At 45.0% G+C, this 10,000-nt stretch overlaps 1 protein-coding gene across 1 annotated transcript in view; it reads left to right on the top strand.

The window, feature by feature from the left end:
• LOC128696526 (uncharacterized) overlaps positions 1 to 10,000 on the top strand; it is a 623,432-nt gene that overhangs the window by 451,023 nt on the left and 162,409 nt on the right. The gene's annotated exons all lie outside the window — the stretch shown is intronic.

Genomic DNA, 10,000 nt, shown 5'->3' with positions numbered 1-10,000 from the left:
GAGGTAACCAGATTTAGAAAACTGGCAAGTTGATTCACAAGTCACTTGTACAATATTCAGATATCTGGCTGGATAATCGTTTTTATAATTAAGATACCAAAATTTTGCTCGACTGTCTCATTTATCATAAGGTTTGATACAGTTGTGGCACGGGCAGCTCAAATTCCTTGCATCAAGAGCCCCTCGCCATCTAGATACCTCCCTTGAAGGGACGGAAGGAAAGAATAAATGTAAAATTGCAAGAAAAACCAGTGAAGATATTAAGGATAGTAAGACACAGTTAATTAGGAAAAGAGGGAGATAAGGAAAATGGGAGATAATTAGGTGACGCAAGAGCTGGAGATTAGTGGAAAGATAAAAAATATGAAGAGGTGCAGAAAAGCGGAAGAAAGTTGGGAAACAAGTTCTGAAAAGCTGTTAGAGAAAGAGAGAGAGAGAGAGAGAGAGAGAGAGAGAATGCTCATTTAGAATGGGGCTTGGGTAGTAAATAAATAGAATGGAACGCCGAAATATATAATACCATCGGGAGAAAGCAGACAAAGAATGAGGACAATACAATTATACAGCGAAAGTACGAAAGAAACACTGCGATAACGACTATAAGGAGTGACGGAATAAGGAGTACGACGAATTTTAGTGATGTATCGGATATCCGCATCCGCGGAACATCCGCACAATTTCTTATATCCGCATCCGCATCCACATTTTACTGTAAACAGATATCTGCATATGCATCCGCATCTGAATCCGTGGAACATCCGCACAATTTCTTATATCCGCATCCGCATCCGCATCCACATTTTACTGTAAACAGATATCTGCATATGCATCCGCATCTGAATCCGTGGAACATCCGCACAATTTCTTATATCCGCATCCGCATCCGCATCCACATTTTACTGTAAACAGATATCTGCATATGCATCCGCATCTGAATCCGTGGAACATCCGCACAATTTCTTACATCCACATCAACATCCGTGGAACATCCGCACAATTTCTTTCATCCACATCCGCAAAATAAGTAAGACATCCTCATACACATCCGCATCCGCTGATATCTAAATTTTCACATCCGATACATCTCTAGAATACATTGCACAAGTTAGGGAAAACAGAGGAAGGTCGTGGGAAATGCTTAGTTTACCTGTCCATTGGTGCTTCCGTATGTGTAAACGTGTGTAAATACGTGAATGTGTGTGAACGTGTGTGAATATGTAAGAGCGTGTGTAATCCCATCCATCTATTTGCACTTGCCTATTTGTGGTTGTAGAGGTCGAGTCTCAGCTCTTGGCCACGACTCCTACATTTGCCCTTACTGGGTTCACTTTCGCTGGACCACCATACATCACAGTGATCTACACACACTGGACCAGCATACATCACAGTGATCCACACACACACTGGACCAGCATACATCACTGTGATCCACACACACACTGGACCAGCATACATCACAGTGATCCACACACACTGGACCAGCATGCATCACTGTGATCCACACACACACTGGACCAGCATACATCACAGTGATCCACACACACATTGGACCAGCAAACATCACTGTGATCCACACACAATGGACCAGCATACATCACTGTGATCCACACACACACTGGACCAGCATACATCACAGTGATCCACACACACACTGGACCAGCATACATCACAGTGATCCACACACACACTGGACCTGCATACATCACAGTGATCCACACACACACTGGACCAGCATACATCACTGTGATCCACACACAATGGACCAGCATACATCACAGTGATCCACACACACACTGGACCTGCATACATCACAGTGATCCACACACACACTGGACCAGCATACATCACTGTGATCCACACACAATGGACCAGCATACATCACAGTGATCCACACACACTGGACCAGCATACATCACAGTGATCCACACACACTGGACCAGCATACATCACAGTGATCCACACACACTGGACCAGCATACATCACAGTGATACACACACACTGGACCAGCATACATCACAGTGATCCACACACACTGGACCAGCATACATCACTGTGATCCACACACACACTGGACCAGCATACATCACAGTGATCCACACACACTGGACCAGCATACATCACAGTGATCCACACACACTGGACCAGCATACATCACTGTGATCCACACACACACTGGACCAGCATACATCACTGTGATCCACACACACACTGGACCAGCATACATCACAGTGATCCACACACACACTGGACCAGCATACATCACAGTGATCCACACACACTGGACCAGCATACATCACAGTGATCCACACACACTGGACCAGCATACATCACTGTGATCCACACACACACTGGACCAGCATACATCACAGTGATCCACACACACTGGACCAGCATACATCACAGTGATCCACACACACTGGACCAGCATACATCACAGTGATCCACACACACACTGGACCAGCATACATCACAGTGATCCACACACACTGGACCAGCATACATCACAGTGATCCACACACACTGGACCAGCATACATCACTGTGATCCACACACGCACTGGACCAGCATACATCACAGTGATCCACACACACTGGACCAGCATACATCACAGTGATCCACACACACTGGACCAGCATACATCACAGTGATCCACACACACTGGACCAGCATACATCACTGTGATCCACACACACACTGGACCAGCATATATCACAGTGATCCACACACACTGGACCTGCATACATCACAGTGATCCACACACACACTGGACCAGCATACATCACAGTGATCCACACACACTGGACCAGCATACATCACAGTGATCCACATACACTGGACCAGCATACATCACAGTGATCCACACACACACTGGACCAGCATACATCACAGTGATCCACACACACACTGGACCAGCATACATCACAGTGATCCACACACACACTGGACCAGCATACATCACAGTGATCCACACACACACTGGACCAGCATACATCACAGTGATCCACACACACACTGGACCAGCATACATCACAGTGATCCACACACACACTGGACCAGCATACATCACAGTGATCCACACACACACTGGACCAGCATACATCACAGTGATCCACACACACACTGGACCAGCATACATCACAGTGATCCACACACACACTGGACCAGCATACATCACAGTGATCCACACACACTGGACCAGCATACATCACAGTGATCCACGCACACTGGGCCAGCATACATCATAGTGATCCACACACTAGACCAGCATACATCACTGTGATCCACACACACACTGGACCAGCATACATCACAGTGATCCACACACACTGGGCCAGCATACATCACAGTGATCCACACACACACTGGACCAGCATACATCACAGTGATCCACACACACACTGGACCAGCATACATCACAGTGATCCACACACACACTGGACCAGCATACATCACAGTGATCCACACACACACTGGACCAGCATACATCACAGTGATCCACACACACACTGGACCAGCATACATCACAGTGATCCACACACACACTGGACCAGCATACATCACAGTGATCCACACACACACTGGACCAGCATACATCACAGTGATCCACACACACACTGGACCAGCATACATCACAGTGATCCACACACACACTGGACCAGCATACATCACAGTGATCCACACACACACTGGACCAGCATACATCACAGTGATACACACACACTGGGCCAGCATACATCACAGTGATCCACACACACTGGGCCAGCATACATCACAGTGATCCACACACACTGGGCCAGCATACATCACAGTGATCCACACACACTGGACCAGCATACATCACAGTGATCCACACACACACTGGACCAGCATTCATCACAGTGATCCACACACACACTGGACCAGCATTCATCACAGTGATCCACACACACTGGACCAGCATACATCACAGTGATCCACACACACACTGGACCAGCATACATCACTGTGATCCACACACACACTGGACCAGCATACATCACAGTGATCCACACACACACTGGACCAGCATACATCACAGTGATCCACACACACACTGGACCAGCATACATCACAGTGATCCACACACACACTGGACCAGCATACATCACAGTGATCCACACACACACTGGACCAGCATACATCACAGTGATCCACACACACACTGGACCAGCATACATCACAGTGATCCACACACACACTGGACCAGCATACATCACAGTGATCCACACACACACTGGACCAGCATACATCACAGTGATCCACACACACACTGGACCAGCATACATCACAGTGATCCACACACACACTGGACCAGCATACATCACAGTGATACACACACACTGGGCCAGCATACATCACAGTGATCCACACACACTGGGCCAGCATACATCACAGTGATCCACACACACTGGGCCAGCATACATCACAGTGATCCACACACACTGGACCAGCATACATCACAGTGATCCACACACACACTGGACCAGCATTCATCACAGTGATCCACACACACACTGGACCAGCATTCATCACAGTGATCCACACACACTGGACCAGCATACATCACAGTGATCCACACACACACTGGACCAGCATACATCACTGTGATCCACACACACACTGGACCAGCATACATCACAGTGATCCACACACACACTGGACCAGCATACATCACAGTGATCCACACACACACTGGACCAGCATACATCACAGTGATCCACACACACACTGGACCAGCATACATCACAGTGATCCACACACACACTGGACCAGCATACATCACTGTGATCCACACACACACTGGACCAGCATACATCACAGTGATCCACACACACACTGGACCAGCATACATCACAGTGATCCACACACACACTGGACCAGCATACATCACAGTGATCCACACACACTGGACCAGCATACATCACAGTGATCCACACACACACTGGACCAGCATACATCACTGTGATCCACACACACACTGGACCAGCATACATCACAGTGATCCACACACACACTGGACCAGCATACATCACAGTGATCCACACACACACTGGACCAGCATACATCACAGTGATCCACACACACACTGGACCAGCATACATCACAGTGATCCACACACACACTGGACCAGCATACATCACAGTGATCCACACACACACTGGACCAGCATACATCACAGTGATACACACACACTGGACCAGCATACATCACAGTGATCCACACACACTGGACCAGCATACATCACAGTGATCCACACACACTGGACCAGCATACATCACAGTGATCCACACACTAGACCAGCATACATCACTGTGATCCACACACACACTGGACCAGCATACATCACAGTGATCCACACACACTGGACCAGCATACATCACAGTGATCCACACATGGCTTTGCTCAATAAGCTTTGAGGACTAACATCGTGTTTTAGAAGAAATATAATTCTAAAGGAGGACTATCTAATTCTCAAGATGAACGAGAAATTTAAAATTCGCTTGGATAAGTTTAATATTAATTGTGATGTTTTTGACACTAATGAAGGGAAACGTTAGCGGTAACTATTGAAAACTGGTTTATAAAAGAGGGAGTAAGAATACACTGAAGAAGGATGGGGAAGCAAGGTAGATGATAAGCTACGTTACTGTTCTCCAGGATAAGCATACAGATGACGACAAGAAGAAAAGTAGGACGAACTCCTCGGGGACTCGCAAATTAGGTACACAGAAACAGAAGGTTCTGTAACAGGGACAGAAGGACGAGATAGGTAATCTTGTCTTTCCTATTGTGTGTGTTAGTTACCATTTTGTCCTAGGCGTATGTACTCACCTAATTGTGGTTGCAGGGGTCGAGACTGCGTGTATGTGTGTGTGTGTGTGTGTGTGTGTGTGTGTGTGTGTGTTTGTGACAAGGCCTTTTTATCTGATCACAGTGTGGGTGAATCCAGTAAAAATTCACCTACTTTCTGATTAGACTTACGTGGGTATCTGCTCCTCCCCGACGCATGATTATCAGGTCCTGGACGTAGAACGTAACTGACATTTGGTAGCCATTTATTATAAAGAACTAAAAGGCACAATACCGTAACTGGATCAACACACGAATAACCCGCACATAGGAGAGAGAAACTTACGACGACGCAGCGGTCCGACTTGGACCATTTACAAGTCACACTTGTAAATGGTCAAAGTCGGACCGAAACGTCATCATAAGCCGCTCTCTCCTGTGAGCTATTTATTATTTTTAAAACATTTTCTTTTCCATGATTCTTGGAGCAAAAAGTCTTGTGTTGAGTGAACATCCAGTCGACCAAGCGCCCCCATCCTTGACGGACCAGAGAGCAAGACAGCTCCCCTTGTCTTGTGCAAGTCGCATTAGTCCTCGGGTGTCCTACTACACCCCCCCCCCTTTCCCCTCCTCTCTCTCTCTCTCTCTCTCTCTCTCTCTCTCTCTCTCTCTCTCTCTCTCTCTCTCTCTCTCTCTCTCTCTCTCTCTCTCTCTCTCTCTCTCTCTCTTCAGGTCTACTGTTAAACCCTTCCTACAAAAACTTAAAGTTTTATTTCACCTGTCCAGGAGAAAAACGAAATACAAAGAGCAAGGAAGGGAGGGAGAAAAGAAAGGAGGGAGCAAGGGAGAGGGGAAAGCAATTCATGAAACGTGTGTACGTTTGTGCATCGTGAAAGGTAATGGGAACGGATGAGATTTTTGCTCTTTGTATGGCCTCCTTCAAGAATCTACTGTATTCCGTTAGATTCACTGTGAAATAAAATCAAAGAAAAATATACAATAGTTTCTTCATATATAGGACTTTCAGGAATGAATAACCACATAGAAAGGTAACGACTGGTAATAAAAGCTGCTTTGAAGACATGTAGAAAATGTGAGAGAGACAAACTTGAAAGCAGCCATTGAAAGTGAAATATAAAACCAAGAATATAAACATGAAAATCTGCATTTTGCGGAGCCTCGACTCCATTGTTTGTGATGTGGGCGCGTGTGAGAGGAGGATCCAGCCCACTGCCCTGTCAACACGCGACCCTCTTTTGTCTCAGACTTGTTCCTAGAGATGCTGCGGGATTTTTGAAGTGGTACTTTTGGCTCCGGGTGCGGGTGGGAGGGAGGAGACAGCGTGACAGTCACAGACTTGTTTTCACATTACTTATTAGGCTCCTGTTTTCTGGCTGGGGTACGTTGACGTTATATATATATATATATATATATATATTTTTTTTTTTTTTTTATTATCACACCGGCCGATTCCCACCAAGGCAGGGTGGCCCGAAAAAGAAAAACTTTTACCATCATTCACTCCATCACTGTCTTGCCAGAAGGGTGCTTTACACTACAGTTTTTAAACTGCAACATTAACACCCCTCCTTCAGAGTGCAGGCACTGTACTTCCCATCTCCAGGACTCAAGTCCGGCCTGCCGGTTTCCCTGAATCCCTTCATAAATGTTACTTTGCTCACACTCCAACAGCACGTCAAGTATTAAAAAACCATTTGTCTCCATTCACTCCTATCAAACACGCTCACGCATGCCTGCTGGAAGTCCAAGCCCCTCGCACACAAAACCTCCTTTACCCCCTCCCTCCAACCCTTCCTAGGCCGACCCCTACCCCGCCTTCCTTCCACTACAGACTGATACACTCTTGAAGTCATTCTGTTTCGCTCCATTCTCTCTACATGTCCGAACCACCTCAACAACCCTTCCTCAGCCCTCTGGACAACAGTTTTGGTAATCCCGCACCTCCTCCTAACTTCCAAACTACGAATTCTCTGCATTATATTCACACCACACATTGCCCTCAGACATGACATCTCCACTGCCTCCAGCCTTCTCCTCGCTGCAACATTCATCACCCACGCTTCACACCCATATAAGAGCGTTGGTAAAACTATACTCTCATACATTCCCCTCTTTGCCTCCAAGGACAAAGTTCTTTGTCTCCACAGACTCCTAAGTGCACCACTCACTCTTTTTCCCTCATCAATTCTATGATTCACCTCATCTTTCATAGACCCATCCGCTGACACGTCCACTCCCAAATATCTGAATACGTTCACCTCCTCCATACTCTCTCCCTCCAATCTGATATTCAATCTTTCATCACCTAATCTTTTTGTTATCCTCATAACCTTACTCTTTCCTGTATTCACCTTTAATTTTCTTCTTTTGCACACCCTACCAAATTCATCCACCAATCTCTGCAACTTCTCTTCAGAATCTCCCAAGAGCACAGTGTCATCAGCAAAGAGCAGCTGTGACAACTCCCACTTTGTGTGTGATTCTTTATCTTTTAACTCCACGCCTCTTGCCAAGACCCTCGCATTTACTTCTCTTACAACCCCATCTATAAATATATTAAACAACCACGGTGACATCACACATCCTTGTCTAAGGCCTACTTTTACTGGGAAAAAATTTCCCTCTTTCCTACATACTCTAACTTGAGCCTCACTATCCTCGTAAAAACTCTTCACTGCTTTCAGTAACCTACCTCCTACACCATACACTTGCAACATCTGCCACATTGCCCCCCTATCCACCCTGTCATACGCCTTTTCCAAATCCATAAATGCCACAAAGACCTCTTTAGCCTTATCTAAATACTGTTCACTTATATGTTTCACTGTAAACACCTGGTCCACACACCCCCTACCTTTCCTAAAGCCTCCTTGTTCATCTGCTATCCTATTCTCCGTCTTACTCTTAATTCTTTCAATTATAACTCTACCATACACTTTACCAGGTACACTCAACAGACTTATCCCCCTATAATTTTTGCACTCTCTTTTATCCCCTTTGCCTTTATACAAAGGAACTATGCATGCTCTCTGCCAATCCCTAGGTACCTTACCCTCTTCCATACATTTATTAAATAATTGCACCAACCACTCCAAAACTATATCCCCACCTGCTTTTAACATTTCTATCTTTATCCCATCAATCCCGGCTGCCTTACCCCCTTTCATTTTACCTACTGCCTCACGAACTTCCCCCACACTCACAACTGGCTCTTCCTCACTCCTACAAGATGTTATTCCTCCTTGCCCTATACACGAAATCACAGCTTCCCTATCTTCATCAACATTTAACAATTCCTCAAAATATTCCTTCCATCTTCCCAATACCTCTAACTCTCCATTTAATAACTCTCCTCTCCTATTTTTAACTGACAAATCCATTTGTTCTCTAGGCTTTCTTAACTTGTTAATCTCACTCCAAAACTTTTTCTTATTTTCAACAAAATTTGTTGATAACATCTCACCCACTCTCTCATTTGCTCTCTTTTTACATTGCTTCACCACTCTCTTAACTTCTCTCTTTTTCTCCATATACTCTTCCCTCCTTGCATCACTTCTACTTTGTAAAAACTTCTCATATGCTAACTTTTTCTCCCTTACTACTCTCTTTACATCATCATTCCACCAATCGCTCCTCTTCCCTCCTGCACCCACTTTCCTGTAACCACAAACTTCTGCTGAACACTCTAACACTACATTTTTAAACCTACCCCATACCTCTTCGACCCCATTGCCTATGCTCTCATTAGCCCATCTATCCTCCAATAGCTGTTTATATCTTACCCTAACTGCCTCCTCTTTTAGTTTATAAACCTTCACCTCTCTCTTCCCTGATGCTTCTATTCTCCTTGTATCCCATCTACCTTTTACTCTCAGTGTAGCTACAACTATATATATATATATATATATATATATATATATATATATATATATATATATATATATATATATATATATATATATATATATATATATATATTACACAGGGTTTGACAAGGTTAAGGATCCCTAGCTTTATTGACAAGCTATTTACAGGTTAAGGATTCCTAACTTTATTGGCAAGCTAAGAGCTGTTACCTACATCAGCTCATTTGAAAGCACTTTTTATTGTTATGAGACATACAAGTAGGGAACAGGATGAAGTTGGAGCCATCTGTGGGCCAGCATTTTC

The sequence above is a fragment of the Cherax quadricarinatus genome, chromosome 47, assembly GCF_038502225.1.
Source record: "Cherax quadricarinatus isolate ZL_2023a chromosome 47, ASM3850222v1, whole genome shotgun sequence".
NCBI classification, from domain to species: domain Eukaryota; kingdom Metazoa; phylum Arthropoda; class Malacostraca; order Decapoda; family Parastacidae; genus Cherax; species Cherax quadricarinatus.
The sequence above is the reverse complement of the archived record's forward strand: the minus strand, read 5'-3'. Positions and strand labels throughout refer to the sequence as shown.